The sequence below is a fragment of the Oncorhynchus gorbuscha genome, linkage group LG03, assembly GCF_021184085.1.
Source record: "Oncorhynchus gorbuscha isolate QuinsamMale2020 ecotype Even-year linkage group LG03, OgorEven_v1.0, whole genome shotgun sequence".
Taxonomy (NCBI): domain Eukaryota; kingdom Metazoa; phylum Chordata; class Actinopteri; order Salmoniformes; family Salmonidae; genus Oncorhynchus; species Oncorhynchus gorbuscha.
Window position 1 is genome coordinate 51111318 of NC_060175.1, and position 20219 is coordinate 51131536.

At 42.7% G+C, this 20219-nt stretch overlaps 1 protein-coding gene across 9 annotated transcripts in view; it reads left to right on the plus strand.

Annotated features, from left to right (window-relative positions):
* Positions 1 to 259: 259 nt before the first annotated feature.
* The window catches only part of chl1b (cell adhesion molecule L1-like b), a 69916-nt gene continuing 49956 nt past the window's right edge, over positions 260 to 20219 (plus strand). For 3 of the 9 annotated variants that reach the window (XM_046342824.1, XM_046342827.1, XM_046342822.1), the window contains exon 1: positions 262 to 593. The gene's annotated coding sequence lies outside the window, so the exon portion shown is untranslated. Of the gene's footprint in view, positions 594 to 20219 lie in introns of all 9 variants that reach the window. The other 6 variants (XM_046342828.1, XM_046342823.1, XM_046342825.1 and 3 more) reach the window with 4 other exon arrangements.

Consider the following 20219-nt stretch of genomic DNA (forward strand, 5'->3'; position numbering starts at 1 on the left):
TTGTGTGGCTCATTAATAGCCTACCTGCATTATGTGGTTCCTATACACACCTATACCACCCATGCCCTTGGATAATCTATCTGCCATATCCTGTGAAATGTTGTTTGATTACATTCACAATTCTAATTCCCCTTTCCTCTGATTTACACTCACAATTTCAATTCAATTCCCCCCCCCCATTCAATATACTATATGTCTTCATTTGAGTTGGCTGTCAACCCCCTCCTCCCCGAAACCTGCCTGCCCATTTTGCTAGCGCAATAACGTTGCTGTCATTGAGGGTGGTTTAACCCGGTCACACCGTTGAGAAGTTGTGGAGGGTTTTCTCGGTTGCCATGGATTTCTAAAAGCTATTGACAGCGATAGGGTCGCTTTCTCTGAATGTCTTTGTAAGAGACAACCTATACTTTAGCTTTTTGCTTTTTTTTCAGCGGGAGCGATAGCGTCCACGGTGAGGAACGCGTTGTCGTGTCATTCTAGTTCGGTCTGAGCGCACGTTTTGAGATTCAGTAGCGATAAGTATCTCAAGCGGCTGTAAACAAAATTCAACCTCCGCAAACTGCTTGAACGATAGGACCTGCTCTTTAAAAAAAGTAAGTGTATTTACTTTCGCAAATCTATTTTTGTATGTATTTACGGTAAATGCATAAATGTTTTTCTCCCTAATCTGTTCTTGTTCATTAGTTCGTCATTTTGTGATACTTTGCTCCAAAGTTGGCAAGCATAAATAATCATAGCCGGTGTATCACGTAGGCTACTAAGATAGGCAATTCGCTATAGGCTAATCATAGAAGAATGACTTGTAAAATAAAATAAAAATGGTCAGAGTGAATATAAAATTCACTCATACGCTAATGCAACTAGCTGTAGCCTAGAATGGATGTCTCTATTGCCATTGTAATGCCATTGTAAACAATGTTGGTTTACATGCGTTCATCTCATTGATTTCACTTACATCTAAATGGATTTCTTAAAACAAAATCCATTGATCACACAGCATGCATAGTGTTTTATGTTGCGTAGCAATACTATTGTTGGCAGGGATGCTGAGTCAATAGTGCAGAATTTAAAGTTTTTTTTTCACAACATGGAATGGTAACCCTATGGCCACCTTATACCTAATTTGTTATTGGGGGCATGGGGAGAAACTGACCCCCGCCCCTATTGTTATCTGCCACTGTGAGTTACTTTTCTCCATCAAGGAAATTCATCTCCATCCTATGTATTGCTGTGGATTATGAGGCAAGTGTTGTTTGTGGAGAGCAATATGATGAGTGATTTTGTCTTTAATGAGGAAAATGTAAGTCACATTTGAAGTAGCAGATTGCTATTATTGGAGCCTCTACGTTCCATAATTGATTTTGAGCAAGATTGAGCCCGGTGTTGATGATTCGTTTTTGTGCGAGTCTAAAGATACCAGTGTGTACAGCATAATGAAGCACGCTTTGTTTTGCCTCAGTGATTCCTCTCAGAATGTGCTTTTAGTCATTAAAGCGACTAAGTAGTAAACATTTTGGTCGGTTGTTTCCCAACACACAGTACAGTGCCTCTTGGGGATTACGTGCTTGGAGAACCTAAGAGGAAAACACATCATAGCTTCTGCTCAATTTGGTCCTGTTTTTGATATGCTTCCATTCGTCTTCGCCTTGTGCTTGTGTGCAGCAACACTTGCCAAGCCACATCAGTTAGAGGGACCTTGTGAAGGTCACACTTCCATTTCTGGACAAATCAGCCTGTCCCTAAGTTATTTTTTTACACCTTTACCCAGGTAAAGGTGGCCAGGCACATCCAATGTGGAATGATGGGCCTATACCTAGATCCTGCAGTATGTATGTGCAAAGAGTTTATATACCACCAGGTACCTCATTATTACTCCACGCTAAAGATGGAGCCTCTCATGGTACCCGGGGTTCACTCGTCGTCCCAAGCCTCTCAGTATTCAGGCCACTGGTGCTTTGTGCCTAAAAGTAGGTCGAATACTTCTCACCAAACAACTTGAATGAAGTCCAGTGTAATTGGACAAGGAAGGGCTCCACCACCAACTCCCTACAGGTCCAGGTCAGCCATGGCAACATCTCTCACCACTTAACATGCGAATCCGACCGGACAGATTTCATGCCTATTTTGTTTTCGGGTCAAGAAAGTGCATGAAAAATACCAGATTGTGTCAGGGTAGTAAAGCTACTGGCATGGACATTCAACATAGTTTGAAGACTGAACAGTAGACTCAGATAATATCCATTTCATTCCCTTACTCTCTCCCTTACTCTCTCTTCCATTCACTTACCAGAATACAGTCAGTCATACAAACACACACATGTGCCTGTAACTACATTTGCTGCATTGCCTTTTCATTTACATACAATCCCTAATACAAATAAGCAATGCCTCCTGAGACAGCATGACTTTTGAAGCTGTGTGTGTGTGTGTGTGTGTGTGTGTGTGTGTGTGTGTGTGTGTGTGTGTGTGTGTGTGTGTGTGTGTGTGTGTGTGTGTGTGTGTGTGTGTGTGTGTGTGTGTGTGTGTGTGTGTGTGTGTGTGTGTGTGTGTGTGTGTGTGTGTGTGTGTGTGTGTGTGAGAGTGAGAGAGAAGTGGGAGGAAGAGAGAGAGACAGGGATATGGAAGGAGAGGGAAGAAGCAGGAGGGAGAGAGAGAGACACTCCATTATTCTACTGGCACCCTCCTGACTGATGGAATCCGTATTAGACACACAGGCTACTAGTAGAGATTAGAGATGAGCTTGACAACAGGAAGCAGAGATTAATTGCTGTACAGATGTAATTGCCCATTGATGATGCCCCTTTATCCCTTCATCTCTAAAACACTGGCGATAGATAACACAGATTAGCCTTTCTTGACCCTCCTTGGACTGTGACAGAGAGAGCAATTATACTGACCCAGGAACAGATACCGATATCATAAACACTGATTATATGAAACATTGTGACACGCCTAGCTGTACTCTAGACAGCAGACTCTGTATCGCATCAGCAGCATGTTGGAAGGTGTGGTTGAGCCTAGCAAGTACCCAGGCCTAATTGAACTTCCGTCGGTACAAGCTATTACAGTGACAACTCCTGCTCCCTTTAGTGCAGGCAGTGTTCACAGTGCTGCAGGTCTGCCCTGAGCCCTCCTCTTTCATGTTTACTGCTGGTGACAGGAGGAAGAAGCAATCTGCCCTGTATGTTCTGGAAATATGTTTGGTTGCATGAAATATTCAGTTATCGTTCTCCATAATCCCTGCCTGCTTTTCTGGAAATGTGCATACGGTATCCGTTTATGCTACCTTTTTAAAATAGACTCGGGGAGAGATTTCTGTCCGTTCAGCCTTGGAGGGGTTGGGTGGGGGATGATGAAGATGCAATGATAAGAGTTGGCGATCACCTTTAACAGGCTGCTGTATTGTTGGGGACACTGGGTGAACATGATCAATGGCAGTCTACTCTGCACGGACAATTCATCTTCAAACCTAACACTGAAGGACAAACCTGCAATGAGGTCAATGTTATCGCACATGTTCAGGGGTTCCTTTCCCGGAACAACCCAGTGGGAGGGAGATAGGAGGCTTGTCTCTCTCGCTGGCAAGGTCCCCTGTACACTTCTGTGCTTAAGGCATTGGCTGGGGCTATCATTCTCCATGTGACATGACTAAAGGATATGCCATTGCAGAGAGTGAAGCCCTGTCCCATTCAGTGCACTTGGTTTATTGCAGTCCGGATTATCATTTGCTCGTGGCTATAGGCTTACAAGCTTGTCATATCTCAGATGTTGTCATGTGTTCTTTCAGAAAGAGGCAGTTTGTGGTTATTGTTATGTCCTGGCAGAGGCATTCACAGCTCCATATTAGACATGTCTCCCCTTTATGGTGCCTTAGGCTATTTGTGAAAGGCTTTTCCATGAGAAATAAATCGTCTTTCCCTTTTCTCAATGAAACAGGCAGCATCTTACTTGTTCTGCCTCAGTACATGGTGAAAATGGCAGCTTCAAATACAATTTTGTACAGTTTTATAAAAACAAATCCACAAAATCATGTTTGCATTTTTCATCCTGCAATGTTTTCATAGGAATGAGAACCACAACCAATAGGATTAGGTTTTATTGGATGCCGTTTGAGCCAACTGTACATTACCTTTCTGAAAGAACAGGATTTACAATGTAGCCCTGAGCCACTCTAGCCCCGCACGCCTATTATCATTCAGATTTATAGTGCTTTTTGTTTTGTGGTGGTCTGAATTTTCACAAGTGAATCTAATACAGTATATGTAAAAAAATAAATAAAAAAAACACAATGAAAAGGGCAGCGTATCCACAAGGTCCTCAAATGTACAACAAAACCTGACAGCCTTAGCATAAAGAGCAAGTAGTTACAGCGGTAGGATCTTCTTTTGATCACTCTTTTGTTGCTGAGAATTAGGAAATGCAAACTTGTAGTGTATTCAAGGTTTCAAAAGGCTTTTAAAGTGTGGAACTCCCATTTTAAAATGTCAGACCTGGTTTGCATGAACTATAAGAAATCTCCATAAATGATGATCCACGTAATAATTCACATTCCCTGTTGCTGGGGGTTATTTTCCTGCTGTAGCAAACTGGCTCAAATTAAGATCCTACATATGTATGATCCCGAATGAAAGCCAGCAGAATATCACCATTATTCCCAGTTTAATCTCATTCCAGATAACCTGTGAATATTGAAAAATACTGAACAAAGAGCAAAGACATAAAAGTGACAAATGTCCTGACTGGAATAGAGGGGGATCACAGTCTCCTTTGCTGTGTTCCCGCAGAGGGTATTGTGGTGGTTGCATGGGCAAGGTTACAAGGCACCCCCTAGGGACGATCTGTAGAAGAGCAGACAGGATGGAGGAAGACAGGCTCGGGGACAGGCAGATCTGGACAAGGAAAAGTGCCGTTGTCTCAAGTAGCATGATACGATGAGGTAGCAGAAAGTTCCCCCTTCCTTCCCTCTCAGCTGATGGGTGAATGTCATGTAAACCACTAAGGACAATGGGGAGTGTAATTTAGGAGAATATTGACTACACAAAGGATACACGAGGCTCATGTTTAACATCTTCTACATGTGCTGCTATGTAATAGAGTACAACTTTCCTCGTACCAACTGTATTTTATGGGCAATGAAAATAGGTGCATGTTGTACACACAACCATATGGCGTTGTTTTTGAATGAATCTGGTGGGTAAGACAGACACAAACAAACATCAACCGTATGCACAGTGACCCCATACATCCAAGTGTACACAAGCACCAGGTGCTCCACCATAATTGTCTAAGCCGCGTGTGCTCACCATTTTGCGGCTTCCCATAATATTAAAATGTAACTCCTGTTTTGTTTGGAATGAGATATGTCCCTAATAAAAGCCCCAGCCAGCGTCTGTAGGGGGAAACGTTGTAATGTCGGTCCCTAAGACCGAGCCTGGTGTGAGGGCAGCGGTCCTCTGGGACCTCATTACACAGCGTGGAGCTCTACTGGGGGCTGTAAGCAGAGCAGACGCCTGGCTGCCTGGGACTCTCAGCTTATGATGGAGATACATGCCAGATGTAGGATCACTGGGTGTGATAAGCTATACACCAGCATCCCGACGTGTACTGCTCTGCATAGCAAGAGCCTGTTTACTGGCTCAGCCATGCCTAGAGTCAGGGCTCTCCCCTAACGGGGGATCAGAGCACGTATCAACCATAATTAGAATAATGAATCGAGGTGGGCATGCTTAATAGTTGGATCGGTTGCCATGTGTAAAATCTTAATCTTCTCTCAGTTGGAAGGTGCAGTGATTGCTGTGTGCTATTGTTCCAATGACTGTATATGAATGGACAAATCCATCGATTACGTGAAAACATTCATTCCTATGGGAAGACCCGTGGAGGCTGCTGAGGAGAGGACGGTTCATAATAATATCTGTAAGGGAGTAAATGGAATGGTATCAAACACATGGAAACCATGTGTTAGATGTATTTGGTACCATTCCACTGATTCCACCCCAGCCATTACCATGAGCCACCAACCTCCTGGGGTGAAGAATCAATAGCGCATTGGAAGTTGGTTTTATCTTGCTAAGATGGCGTCTCATGAAGACATAACATGCGCAGTTTGAGCTAGTCCAGGAAGTGACCTTTGCAGCATCGCTCAGTGCTGCCCCCACTCATTGTGTATCTCCAAGTTGAAGGCTGGCGTCCCGAGTGGCGAAGTAGTCTAAGGCACTGCATCGCAGTTTTGCAGTGTCACTACAGCCTGGGGTTCGATCCCCGGCTGTGTCACAACTGGCCGTGATCGGGAGTACCATAGGGTGGCGCACAATTGACCCAACTTTGTCTGGGTTAGGGGAGTGGTTGGCCAGTCGTCAGTTGATCAGTGTTTCCGCCGACACATTGGTGCAGCTTCCGGTTTAAGCGAGCGGGTGTTAAAAAGCAGCGCGGTTTGGCGGGTCATATTTCGGAGGACGCATAATAAATAATCCTTATAACTTCTTCAGTGTGAGCTTTTAAAAGAATCTGTTCAAGGACATACATCTGGTGTAATAGATGGAATTATTGGTGCCATGACTGTCTTCACATTTTTTTTTTTTTTAATTTACTCAGAGATTGACCACAAAGATAGTCATTTTCCCATTCACTATAATGGGGGATCATGTTTTCTGAAAACAGTGCCTGCAGTACCACGGTCGGCCTTGAACTCCGGGGCTTCAATGAGAGGGGGAAGTTGTTCTCTCCTGTATTAACTAATGTTGGTTAGAGTTGGTTAATGTTACTGATGCACAGCAGCTGGAAACTAATGACTTCATCATTTCAATTGAATGAGTGCTTTCAGGGATTCTCATTTGTCATAGCAAAATTGGAGTTGCTTTACATAGTTGATTTCCCCAGCTCAATTCACAATTATATGACACCCTAAGATTTGTCAGCAATCAGCTGAATGTTTTGGTGCAGTTTTTCAAATGATAAAATACATTTAACATGTCTACAATATTAAACTTGACTGCTTGGCCATGAACTTCCATTTTGGAGATTTGTCAGAATATTTATTGGGTTTCTGGACATCTCTATGTCGGTCCTTGGCGTACTGGTAGACAGCCAGAACACAGCAATAGTCTTTCTGAATGTTCTCTTCCCCCAGACATGAAAAATGTTGAGGACAAGTCTTGCCAAACTGGTCAAGAACCAGCACCATTTGTCAGCTTGGAGGTAACTTCTGCCCATTTCTACTGATCTAACCGTGAGACCACCTGCAGAGCAGTGGAGACCCTTTGACCTCATTATTTTTCCAACTCCAGATTCTTTGGTAAATAACAAAACTCCTGGCCGGAGCCATTTATTTTTATGGCGCTACATTGGATTGTAAAGTTAGCCTGCCACCTATCACTTTCCAGTGTTTACTGCTAGGTTTTGCTAGTGCCAGGGAAGTGGTTTTGTGTGAATTGACTGCAGGTGTGTCTAAGTAAGTGAGTGAGGCTGAGTTTTTATCTCTGTCAGTGGATTAGGGGGCCCAGTCTTGATAAAACCACATGGTGCCTCTCCTCCTAATCAGTATCTCATATATCCCTAATTTAGATAGTTAATGATGTGTGCAGAGAGAGGTTTCTATGTTTCCATAAACTTCTCCAGTTATTCTTTGTCGACATTTAGAAAGTTCACATAGAAAATAGATGTGACAATTGCTTGCTACGGTGTGTTTCCATTGAACTGTCTTGTGTCGTTAAAAACAGCTGGACATAATGACGTCACCCCCCTCCCTCCAAAAAAATGGTGTATCAATAAATTGGCAACAGCCTGTATGCCCTCCCACCCTGTTTCATGTCCCAAGTAAGCATTATTCTCATGTGCCAACATATCGCCACGGTCTTGCACAGAAACTTGCACTCCTCTACTCCTGTAGATCTGAAATAATTGGATCGTGAAATTTGCATCCAGCCAACCAGGAAAAACAAGGTGTGAAATTCAGGCATTCATTACATTCGGGACAATCCTTGTCCTGCAAAGAAACATTATTTTTGTTGCAACGTTACTTTTGTGAAAATTAACCTGGGTCAATGGAAACCTGCCTAACACGGCTTTGGGATAGTATGAACAGTAAATGCCATCTGTTGTTTAACACTTTACTTGCTATGGACTTCTCATTTATACTCATTAATACCTCATTAATACTTAAACAGGCAAAGGCTTTGGCATCCACTAGAATGGTGTTGTGTGCTTGTTATTTGAGGAAAGAGCTTGGGTATATGGGGAAACATGTTTTATTTCCCTGTGTTTTCTATTATATTGTACTGCTGATGAAACTAACACTGTGAAAGTGTGAAACAATTTGATTGGTGTTACTTCTGATAGTTGCAGGTTTGCATGGGCATGTTTTGGCTTTCCATGGTGACATCACCATTCGGTCAATTGCTTATTAGACCAATAACAAAAAGTGTTCCAATAACAGCTAGTATTCCGTTTTCCCCTCCCCAATTTGACCACTCCAGACAGTCCTAGCTAAGTTATTGCTTGAGAAATTGTCTTTTGCTAAAAAGCTACTTTTCCCATGGAAATCTATTATAGTAAGCTATTTAATTGTTACCCAGAAAATATTTGATGTAAAAAAAAACAGTTACATTGGGCCTTTAAGAGTACTCTGAAAACAAATTGTGTTATACCTTTTTTGGAGGATGATGAAAGAGTAAACGGACCCTAAATATTTTATTTATGTTGTCGGTTGCCATTTATATTTAGGAAATCCCGTACACGTGCCCTTAGGAAAACTTAGGAAATCTTATTTATTATTTAAATCTTATTTTCAAAGTAAACCATCTCTAAGTAGAATCTGTGCCATATTTCTCTCTCAGATATATAACAATACTATATAATATTACAGTACTTAAATATAATTATATTGTAAACTGTAGTATACTGTAGAATACTATACTTCAAACTGTAGTTTCCTGTGATCATGTGTAGTACTTACCAGAGGTGGGACCAAGTCATTTTTTTACAAGTCACAAGTAAGTCTCAAGTCTTAGCACTCAAGTCCCAAGTCAAGACAGGCAAGTCTGAATCAAGTCTCAAGACAAGACCATCAAGTCAAGTTTCAAGTCTTTAACCTTGAGTTTCAAGTCCTAAACAAGTAATTTTCACCTTTTATTTAACCAGGTACGTTTGTTGAGAACAAGTTCTCATTTGCAACTGCGACCTGGCCAAGATAAAGCAAAGCAGTTCGACACGTACAACAACACAGAGTTACACATGGAATAAAACAAACATACAGTCAATAATACAGTAGAAAATATCTGTATACCCGTGCACAATTGGCCCAGCGTCGTCTGGGTTAGGGATGGTTTGGCTGGCAGGGATGTTCTTGTCTCATCGTGCACTCCTGTGGTGGGCTGGGCACAGTGCACACTGACCAGGTTGCCAGGTGTTTCCTCCGACACATTGGTGCGGGCTGGCTTCCGGGTTGGATGTGCATTGTGTCAGGAAGCAGTGCTTCTTGGTTGGGTTGTGTTTCAGAGGATGCATGGCTCTCAACGTTTGCCTCTCCTTAGTCCGTACCGGAGTTGCAGTGATGAGACAAGACTGCTACTACCAATTGGGGAGAAAAAAGGGCTAAAACATTTTAAAATTAAAAACACTACAGTGAATATCATAGTTTTTATACCATAGTATTTCTTCATGTGGGAGTGATTGAGTGTGGGGGCTCTTTCAATCTCCCTCAGAGATACCAGTGAGTTGTTGCAGATATTTTTCATCCAAATTTTCTTAAAGACAGTTTGCAAAAGCTCAAAAGATGATCCAACAGCATGCAAAACCTAAGAAGGAAATCTCCTGAAGGGGAGGGGTACAAAATAGAACAATAGAATAGTAATGCCATGGAAACAATGATGCCAACATTCAAATAGATGAATCAGTAGAGATATAAAGATGGAAAATATGTGCTTGGTTTCGTTTACTCTATAGGGACTTGAGAGAACCTTTTGAATTCCAAATCCATTAAATAACAGACTTTTTACTTCCATTTTTCAATAGTCAGCACATAGATAGACCTCCCACAAGCTGGTGTAATCTCAGTGCATAGAGGATTTGAAATGGCTGTGAGGCTCCGGGCGATTGCTTTGAAACAAAAACAGATCAATAGAGGTGATCTAAGAAAAATCCTGCTTTGATATCTGGGGCTACAGGCCAGGAAATGTTCCCATCAATCTTTGGTGACAGAGGCTCTCTCCTGATTGGATGGACAGCCTGCGCTCTGTCATTCTATTGACCCTGCCAGTTTCCTGTGGCGTCTCAGAGTGGGACTGTGCGTCATTTTTCCGGTGAGAGCGGCAGGGAGGCCTTGTTGCATGACAAACCTCAAAGACTACAGCTAATTGGGATGCGGCCGCAGTTTTGTAGGCATTTCTTGTCTCCTCGCAAATGACAACACTCCATGGAACAGATTTTTCACTGCTCGGATTCGTTAATGCCATTCAGATGTGTTAAAAGCACACTATTTGAAGCTAGAGAGAAGCAGAGAGAGAGAAAGAGAGGGACTGCTGTGCAAGCACGTCTACATGTGTAATTGTCATCAACAAAAGGATTAGGGTTGAGCTATCATTGTATCCAATGCTGTCATCTTCAGATGTCTATTGTTTTCAGATCAAACTGTGTTCTACAGGCAATCATACTGTCTCCCCAATTATTGTCTGAATACGGAGCTTTATATCTATTCAGTGTCACGCACAATGGCTTTTCTCATGAATGAATTGAACACAAGCTTTTGTGTGAAAGAACAGAATATGTCTGAGACAAGAGGCGTTATAGGGATCTGCCGGCAGCTCTCGTTACCAGTTGACAATTATTTCCTCTGTTCCAGAATCTCCTCAATGTAGTAAACAATGCAGGGGTTAAAGATCCCAGACTGGGGGTCATGATAATTGGGAGACCATGTTGCTCTTACAATAGGATGACAGGGTCTACAGAGGATGAGCTCTGGTTTATCACCAGAAAGCAGGTATGATTGACAACCTGAGCCTTGGGGACTTACCAATTCCCTCAGGCACTAGTCTCTTCTGTGCTATAGCCTAAATAAATCTTCCAGGCTTCCTGTTTTTAAAGTATTTTACACCTCAGTAATTCCTTCTAACTGCTATTGGCTGCAGCGGAGACAGTTTCCATTGGCAACCTGTGCCATTAGGGACACGTGATGAAACTATTGAGTGTGAGGCGCCTGTGGCTCTGGCCCACATGTTCTCACACAGCAATATGTTCTCACACAACAAACCTGTCCACAAGTGTTTTTCTGTGTTTGCCCCTAGGGGGCCTGAGTCTTCTTGCTGAACACACACTTTTATGGCCCCCACGTCACCACCCCTGGGTTAACTCACCGCTGGGTTAACTCACCGCTGGGTTAACTCACCGCTGGGTTAACTCACCCCTGGGTTAACTCACCCCTGGGTTAACTCACCCCTGGGTTAACTCACCCCTGGGTTAACTCGCCTGCAGTTGAGATTGTCAGGAGTGTGTCGAAATACTCCATTTAAGTCCCCTCGTAGCAGCAGGGGACCTGTGTTCAGGATGCCCATGTTTACTGTTGGGGTCACCACCAGCAGTGCTAGAGGCAGAGAGAGTTTGGGGGTCAGGACCCCCCCCCCACCTCGCTAGTCCGTATCTAATGTCATTACTGACACGGAAGCTCCCTCAGCACCCTCCCTCTGTCGGAGTAAAACAACAATCCTTGCTCACTCCACCCTGCTCACCCCTACCATCCGTGGAGTGAGTAGAGCTAGGTCTTCTGATTCTAAGTGTGCCAGCACACCCATTAACCCGCTGCACTATCCTATCTCTTTATGCCAGTGTATGAAGGGCACTCAGGCAAGCTCTTCTCCATTCATTAGCGAGTGGACTGCATTCCTTCCAGTGAACATGGACATGGTGTGCTGGCCCTTGAAAAGCTTTCATTCCGATTGTGCTTCTGAACAGTAGCACCACTGTTCCCCCAGATACAGTGCTGTCAGAAAGTATTCACACCCCTTGACTTTCTCCACAATTTGTTGTGTTACAAAGTGGGATTCAAATGGAATTCATTTGAATTTTTTTGTCAACAATCTACACAAAATGCTCTAATGTCAAAGTGGAGGGGTATTATTTTTAAATATATAATAACGAATGGAAAATAGGTTAGATAAGTATTCATCCCCCTGAGTTAATACATGTTAAAATACATGTTAGAATCAAATTTACATACCTTAATACAGCTGTGAGTATTTCTGGGTAAGTCTCTAAGAGCTTTTCAAAGCTGGATTGTACAATATTTGCTCATGATATTTTTTTTAATTCTTCAAGCTCTGTCAAGTTGGTTGTTGATCATTACAAGACAGCCAATTTCAAGTCTTGCCATCGATTTTCATGAAAATTTCAGTCAAAAATGTAACTAGGCCACTCATGAACATTCAATGTCGTCTTGGTGAGCAACTTCAGTGTTTATTTGGCCTTGTATTTTAGGTTATTGTCCTGCTGAAAAGTGGATTCTTCTCCCATTGTCTGTTGGAAAGCAGACTGAACCAAGCATACCCACAACAAGATACAGCAACCATCATGCTTGAAAATATGAAGAGTGGTACTCAGTGATGTGTTGAGTTGGATTTGCCCCAAACATAATACTTTGTATCCAGGACAAAAAGAGCATTTCTTTGCCACATGTATTTTCAGTATTACTTTAGTTCCTTATTGTAAACTGGATTTATGTTTTGGAATATGTTTATTCTGTACAAGCTTCCTTCTTTTTACTCCATCATTTACATTAGTATTGTGGAGTAACTACAATGTTGTTGATGCATCCTCAGTTTTCTCCTATCACAGCCATTTAACACTGTAAATGGTTTTAAAAAAACATTAGCCTCATGGTGAAGTCCCTGAGCGGTTTCCTTCCTCTCCATCAACTAAGTTAGGAAGGACGCCTGTATATTTGTAGTGACTGTATAGAAACAGCATCCAAAGTGTAATTAATAACTTCACCATGCTCAAAGGGATATTCAATGTCTGCTTTTCTTTACCCATCTACCAATCGGTGTGCTTCTTTGCAAGGCATTGTAAGGTATTTGTCATTAAATCTGTGCTTGAAATTCACTGCTCGAATGAGGGACCTCACAGATAATTGTATTTATGGGGTAGAGAGATGGGGTAGTCATTCAAAAATCACGTTAAACACGATTATTGCACACAGAGTGAGTCCGTGCAACGGGGGGGTTGAATCCCTTTTAATTAATAAAATCGTCAGTCCACTTTGACATTCTGGGGAGGTATTGTGTGTAGATCAGTGACACAAAATCTAAATGTAATCCATTTTAAAAGTCAACAGGTATGAATACTTTCTGAAGGCACTGTACGTAACCCTCAGGAAACAACTTAAGGAAATGTCCCTTTCATCAGAGTTTGTTCAGACAGACCCTTACCCAATTTCCGGCATTTGAGTGCCTGCTTAACATATTGCGTTACATATTCAGGCAAGTGAGCATCAAAGTCAAGGCACTCAATGGGTCAAAATGAGTTATGGCAGATTTTCATTCAGTTAACACCCTATGAAATCGGTGAACAAGAACGTCAACAAACATGGAGTCTCTCTCTGTCGTAACATCTGACCTCTGTGTGCCTACGTAATCATACTAGAGGATGAGCCAAAACAGTGTTCCGAGATGATTCTGTGACTGTCTTAGCATTGTAAGTGAAGTCACGTCTACCTGTCTGTGAGCTCTGGGGCTGTGAAGTGGGGCTAGGACAGTGCGAGCCAACACAGCGAGTGCTAGTACTAGCGCTGCATGCTAAGGGGGAATTCCACTACCTCTGCGTTCAGCTCAGACAGGAACCAAGGGGGATTTGTTTTCCTCAACAAGAGCTGCAAATAATATCAAATGGTTTCTCCCCCCACAGTTCCTGATACATGGGCCTGTGTTTCTCCAGCTTCCTGCTGCTGCTGCTGCGAGAGAAAATGTCTGATTTAAGGAGCCGTGCTTCTCGGTCTCTATCAATGCACGATAGATTTGATGATGAGAGAGGTTGGCAACTTCAGTTTGATGCTTTGATTTGTTCCATTTGTGGAATCCAGATGCTTGAGATTACGAATGACACATGACTGCATTTTACCCCTTCATATTTCACCTTGGTTTGAGGTTTTCATGAATGAGTGCAAATGTATTGGTGTGGTCAATTTCCTTCCCCTAAAAGGCTTTCCTCAGCATACATGTTAATAGTGTTCTGCTATGTTGCGTCCCACTGGGCACACACTGGTTGAATCCACGTGGTTTCCATGTCATTTGAATGACATTACGTTGAATTGACGTCTGTGCCCATGTAACCGGTGTGAAAAGGCTAGCTATTTAGCTGTGTGCGCGCTAATAACGTTTCAATCGGTGACGTCACTCGCTCTGAGGCCTTGAAGTAGTTGTTTCCCTTGCTCTGCAAGAGCTGCGTTTTTTGTGGAGCGATGGCTAATGACGCTTTGTGGGTGTCAGATGTTGATGTGTGCAGAGGGTCCCTGGTTCGAGCCCAGGTACGGGCGAGGAGAGGGATGGAAGCAAAACTGTTACACCCAGTGGGATATTACAATAGCAGAAATCCACTATATCAAATGGGTTGGATCAGACAAAAGAAATCTTGGTCAATACTGTCAACTAAGCTCCAGTGCTTTATTCGCCAGTGATAATATTGTTGCCCGACCGGTTCCTGCCTATTGGGTCGGTGAATGAGGAGATACAGACCCATCACAGGAGATCCCACTGTCAGGACAGAACCTTAGGGCTCTGGGCTCAGCATGTCTAGCATGCAGAGCACAGCATTCCAGAACTCCACCAGCCATCATCATTAGAGCTCTACTTCTCCAGAACGTAATGGCCATCCCTGCTCTGTTGTGTTCTGCCACCTAGGCATTTTCTGAGTGCTCATTGGAGACCGGCCGGTGTGAAGCCATGAATTAATGGTGGTGGGATGAATCCTACGTGCTGTCAACCCTTTTAGAGGATGCATTGAGCAGCTCTTTTGAGGAATCAACCACGGTGAGTCGATCAGAGGTAACGTCCTCTCTCAACCAAGGCCACATCCTCAAAGGCGGCTAATTTGGGCTTTAAGTCCTCGTTTATCTTCATATAAAGGCTGAAAAGAAGATGGCGTTGTTTACTGGTTTCAGTATTGAGTGAGGCAGCGGGCTGGGAAGGAGGAGGGGAAGACAGTTGAGGCAGTGTTTGGCTTGGGGGAAGGGGAGCTGGTTGGTGCTGGTGAGCTAATGGAAGTGCTATCCCTAGACTCCTAATTACATTGAAGAGATTCCAGATACCCGTACGACGTACATCTTAAAACACGGAAAGCATTTCACTTTTTAAAAGGTTGATTATTTAAACGACTTCCATATTTCCATAGAATTGTCTTCATTAATCATGGTTCTGTGAAGTGCCATATTTTACAATCAATATAACGCCATGACAAGACACATTAATCAACTGTGTTTACTGTTAATCATATTAAAAGTCTTTAAATGCTTGTAGTCTTTTTCCAATTACGTGCTCCCCCCTTTGTCATCTTTGTGGAGTAGGTATAGATTTTTTTTGGCCGGCCAAATGAACTGTTTGCTAAGAGCCTGCAGTCATCCCCTTCTCCAAATGTACACTTTGCAAATCAATAACCCCAGAGAGGTTGAGGTTAATTCACTCCACCGTCTCCGAGGTACTCGTTGAGTCAATTTGGTTTAATGTCCAGCCTGCTGTTGTTGCTATTGAACAGGCTTGTTTGACATAGTCGCAGAAAGCAACACATTTTCAATCGGCGCCACGTTTTTCTCGTGTATTTTGAACATCATATTAATTTCATGTGGAGGCAGCCATGAGAGAAACACATGGGTGTTCTTCTTCCTGATTTGGCTCTCAATCAACTTGTGACTCCCCTCTGACAGTGTATGAATCATCGCTGGATGTGTCTTGATGTGATTCATATCTGTCACATGGGGCATCATTAATAATGATTAGCCTGTGGCTGTACTGTGGCATACCTGATGCGGATCAATACTTATATTCCATCAGATCAATGTCCAGTGTCGTCATGCAGAACAAGGGGTTCTGATCTCTGGCTCTCGTTGGCGTATTTGTTTTTAATTGAATTCCTAATCTTATTAAAAGGGTTCGGTCTGTCCTCTTGTGGTAAAACCCTTGTGTGCGCTGACAGGAGGCAACCTACGTTTGTCTGTCTGTCCAACTGTAGCTCCCCGCCTCTCTCAACCTCCTACTCATTGCCAATGATGGATCCCCTACCTCTGCTTTCTCTGCCTACTCTGATTATTCAGAACATCAGGCACAGTGCAGCACCTCAGGTATAGATGAAGGACTCATTTCAATATCTTTGTGTGGGTGTGCATCAGTAATTCAATTACACATTCACCAGGAGGTTTGAAGTTCGAGAGGGATACAATTTAATGTTATTAATGAGAATGGATTAAAGGACCGGTGGGATGCTATTGTAATCTGCACTGTGTCAATGGTTAGCACATTGTTATGGGGATGCTTTCCCCTAATTTCAGCAATCGACTGATTGGGGTCCTCCCCTGTATCACAGTTTAATCTGCTTAAAGTTGGAGATAACCATGCCAGTGAAACCCCTGCCAACATGAAACATGGAACACGTCCAAAACCTAATGGATCAAGCCACTTGTACAGGCTCTCACATGAAAGAAATATAGTTCACTTTCTGTTTGTATCATTTCTGTTTTTCAATAAACCTACCTTCTGGATGGATTGGTCTGCATACTGTAGGGCATTAGAGCTGATACTGGCTGAAACCCACCCACTGTGAGTTGGACATATATGCACAGTGCTATGGCACACCTTGTCTGCCATTATTAACAATCAGACACACAGTATCTAAAGGATGCATTATGCATGATAATCCCAAATCATAGTGTTCCACCGTTGACGCCTTCAGCGTTACCAGGATGAAAGCTTGAAGGATAACCAGCTAAGGTACGGCCCTGGACTGACCAGATGTCCCGCTGGGTCCACAGCGTGAACCCTAACAAGAGATCAATGGAGCTTTCATTAGTGCAGAAAACAGTGTGGAATTCTGCTCCATCTATTACCGACCTCTTTAAAAGCATTAAGATTAAAATCAATTAAATACAGCTGTGTGACATTTCACATCCTTTGGTGTGTGTGTGTGTGTGTGTGTGTGTGTGTGTGTGTGTGTGTGTGTGTGTGTGTGTGTGTGTGTGTGTGTGTGTGTGTGTGTGTGTGTGTGTGTGTGTGTGTGTGTGTGTGTGTGTGTGTGTGTGTGTGTGTGTGTGTGTGTGTGTGTGTGTGTGTGTGAAAGTGAGATTATGCATGTCGGATTGAGGTGTAAATATGTCATGAAGGCAAATGTAGTTACTGTCTGGCATGTCTTTGCAGATAGTCTATTTTGTTATCTGTGGCACACCAGAAAAGGTCACAATTGAAGCTTACTCCACTTTTATTGATTTATTTGACCTCTCGGTCCCCACATAACCTTATGTCTGTTAAAGATCAATGGACTATTAGCGGTAACGTATTTGACAATATTAGAAAATGCATTGTTTGAATCTAAAAACATCATATTGCACATACAGTATACTGAACAAAAATATAAAAACAATTTGCAACAATTTCTAAGATTTTCCTAAGTTACAGTTCATATAAGGAAATCAGTCAATTGAAATAAATTAATTTTAGTGCAGTCAGAATTTGTTTTCCCCACAAAATGGCTTTATTACAGACATCAAATATTTTACTCATCAATCTACACACAATACCCCATAATGACAAAACCAAAACAGGGTTTTAGAAATTGTTGCTAGTTTAAAAAATATATAATAACTGAAAAATAACATTTACATAAGTATTCAGACCGTTTACTCAGTACTTTGTTGAAGCACCTTTGGCAGCGATTACAGTCTCGAGTCTTCTTGGGTATAGCTTGGCAAACCTGTATTTGGGGAGTTTCTCCCATTCTTCTCTGCAGATCCTCTCACGCTCTGTCAGGTTGGATGGGGAGCTTCGCTGCACAGTTTTTTTCAGGTCTCTCTAGAGCTGTTAGATCGGGTCGTTGTTCTGTTGGAAGAAGAACCTGCATCCCAATCTGAGGTTCTGAGTGCTCTGGAGCAGGTTTTCATCAAGGATCTCTCTGTACTTTGCTCCGTTCATCTTTGCCTCAATGCTGACTTGTCTCCCAGTCCCTGCCGCTGAAAAACATCCCCACAGCATGATGCTGCCACCACCATGCTTCACCGTAGGGATGGTGCCAGGTTTCCTCCAGACGTGACACTTGGCATTCAGGACAAAGAGTTCAATATTGGTTGTATCAGACCAGAGCATCTAATTTCTCATGGTCTGGGAGTCTTTAGGTGCCTTTGGCAAACTCCAAGCTGGCTGTCATGTGCCTTTTACTGGGGAGTGGCTTCCATTTGGTCACTCTACCATAAAGGCCTGATTGGTGGCGCTGCAGAGATGGTTGTCCTTCAAGAAGGTTCTCCCAACTCCACAGATGAACTCTGTCAGAGTGACCATCAGGTTCTTGGGTCACCTCCCTGAACAAGGCCCTTCTCCGATTGCTCAGTTTGGCCGGGTGGCCAGCTCTAGGCACAATTTAGGTGGTTTCAAACTTCTTCTATTTAAGAATGATGGAGGCCACTGTGTCCTTGGGGATCTTCAATGCTGCAGACATTTTTTGGTACCCTTCTGCAGATCTGTGCCTCGACACAATCCTGTCTCTGAGCTTTGCGGACAAATCCTTCGACCTCATGGCTTGATTTTTGCTCTGACATGCACTGTCAACTGTGGGACATTATATAGACTGGTGTGTGGCTTTCCAAATCGTGTCCAATCAATTGAATTTACTACAGGTTTCAACAACTCGATTGGAGTCCACATCTCAAGGATGACCAATGGAAACAGGATGCACCTGAGCTCAATTTTGAGTCTCATAGCAAAGGGTCTGAATACTTATGTAAATAAGGTATTTCAGTTTTATTTTATTTTATACATTTGCAAAAATGTATAAAAAACAGTTTTTGGTTTGTTTTTATGGGGTAATATGTGTAGATTGCTAAGGATTTTTTTATTGAATAAATTTTTTAATACGGCTGTAACGTAACAAAATGTGTAAAAAGTCACGATCTGAATACTTTCTGAAGGCTGTGTGTGTGTGTGTGTGTGTGTGTGTGTGTGTGTGTGTGTGTGTGTGTGTGTGTGTGTGTGTGTGTGTGTGTGTGTGTGTGTGTGTGTGTGTGTGTGTGTGTGTGTGTTCAAAAAAATAAAAGGAACACTAAAATAACACATCCTAGATCTGAATGAATGTAATATTCTTATTAAATACTTTTTTCTTTACATAGTTGAATGTGCTGACAACAAAATCACACAAATTATCAATGGAAATCAAATTTATCAACCTATGGAGGTCTGGATTTGGAGTCACACTCAAAATTACAGTGGAAAACCACACTACAGGCTGATCCAAATTTGATGTAATGTCCTTAAAACAAGTCAAAATTTTTGTGGCCTGCTGGAGGTCATTTTGCTGGACTCTGGCAATGCTCCTCCTGCTCCTCCTTGCACAAAGGCGGAGGTAGCGGTCCTGCTGCTGGGTTGTTGCCCTCCTACGGCCTCCTCCACGTCTCCTGATGTACTGGCCTGTCTCCTGGTAGCGCCTCCATGCTCTGGACACTACGCTGACAGACACATCAAACCTTCTTGCCACAGCTTGCATTGATGTGCCATCCTGGATAAGCTGCACTACCTGAGCCACTTGTGTGGGTTGTAGACTCCATCTCATGCTACCACTAGAGTGAAAGCACCGCCAGCATTCAAAAGTGACCAAAGCATCAACCAGGAAGCATAGGAACTGAGAAGTGGTCTGTGGTTGCCACCTGCAGAACCACTCCTTTATTGGGGGTGTCTTGCTAATTGCCTAGAATTTCCACCTGTTGTCTATTCCATTTGCACAACAGCATGTGACATTTATTGTCAATCAGTGTTGCTTCCCAAGTGGACAGTTTGATTTCACAGAAGTGTGATTGACTTGGAGTTACATTGTGTTGTTTTAAGTGTTCCCTTAATTTTTTTGAGCAGTGTATATACAGTGCCTTGCGAAAGTATTCGGCCCCCTTGAACTTTGCGACCTTTTGCCACATTTCAGGCTTCAAACATAAAGATATAAAACTGTATTTTTTTGTGAAGAATCAACAACAAGTGGGACACAATCATGAAGTG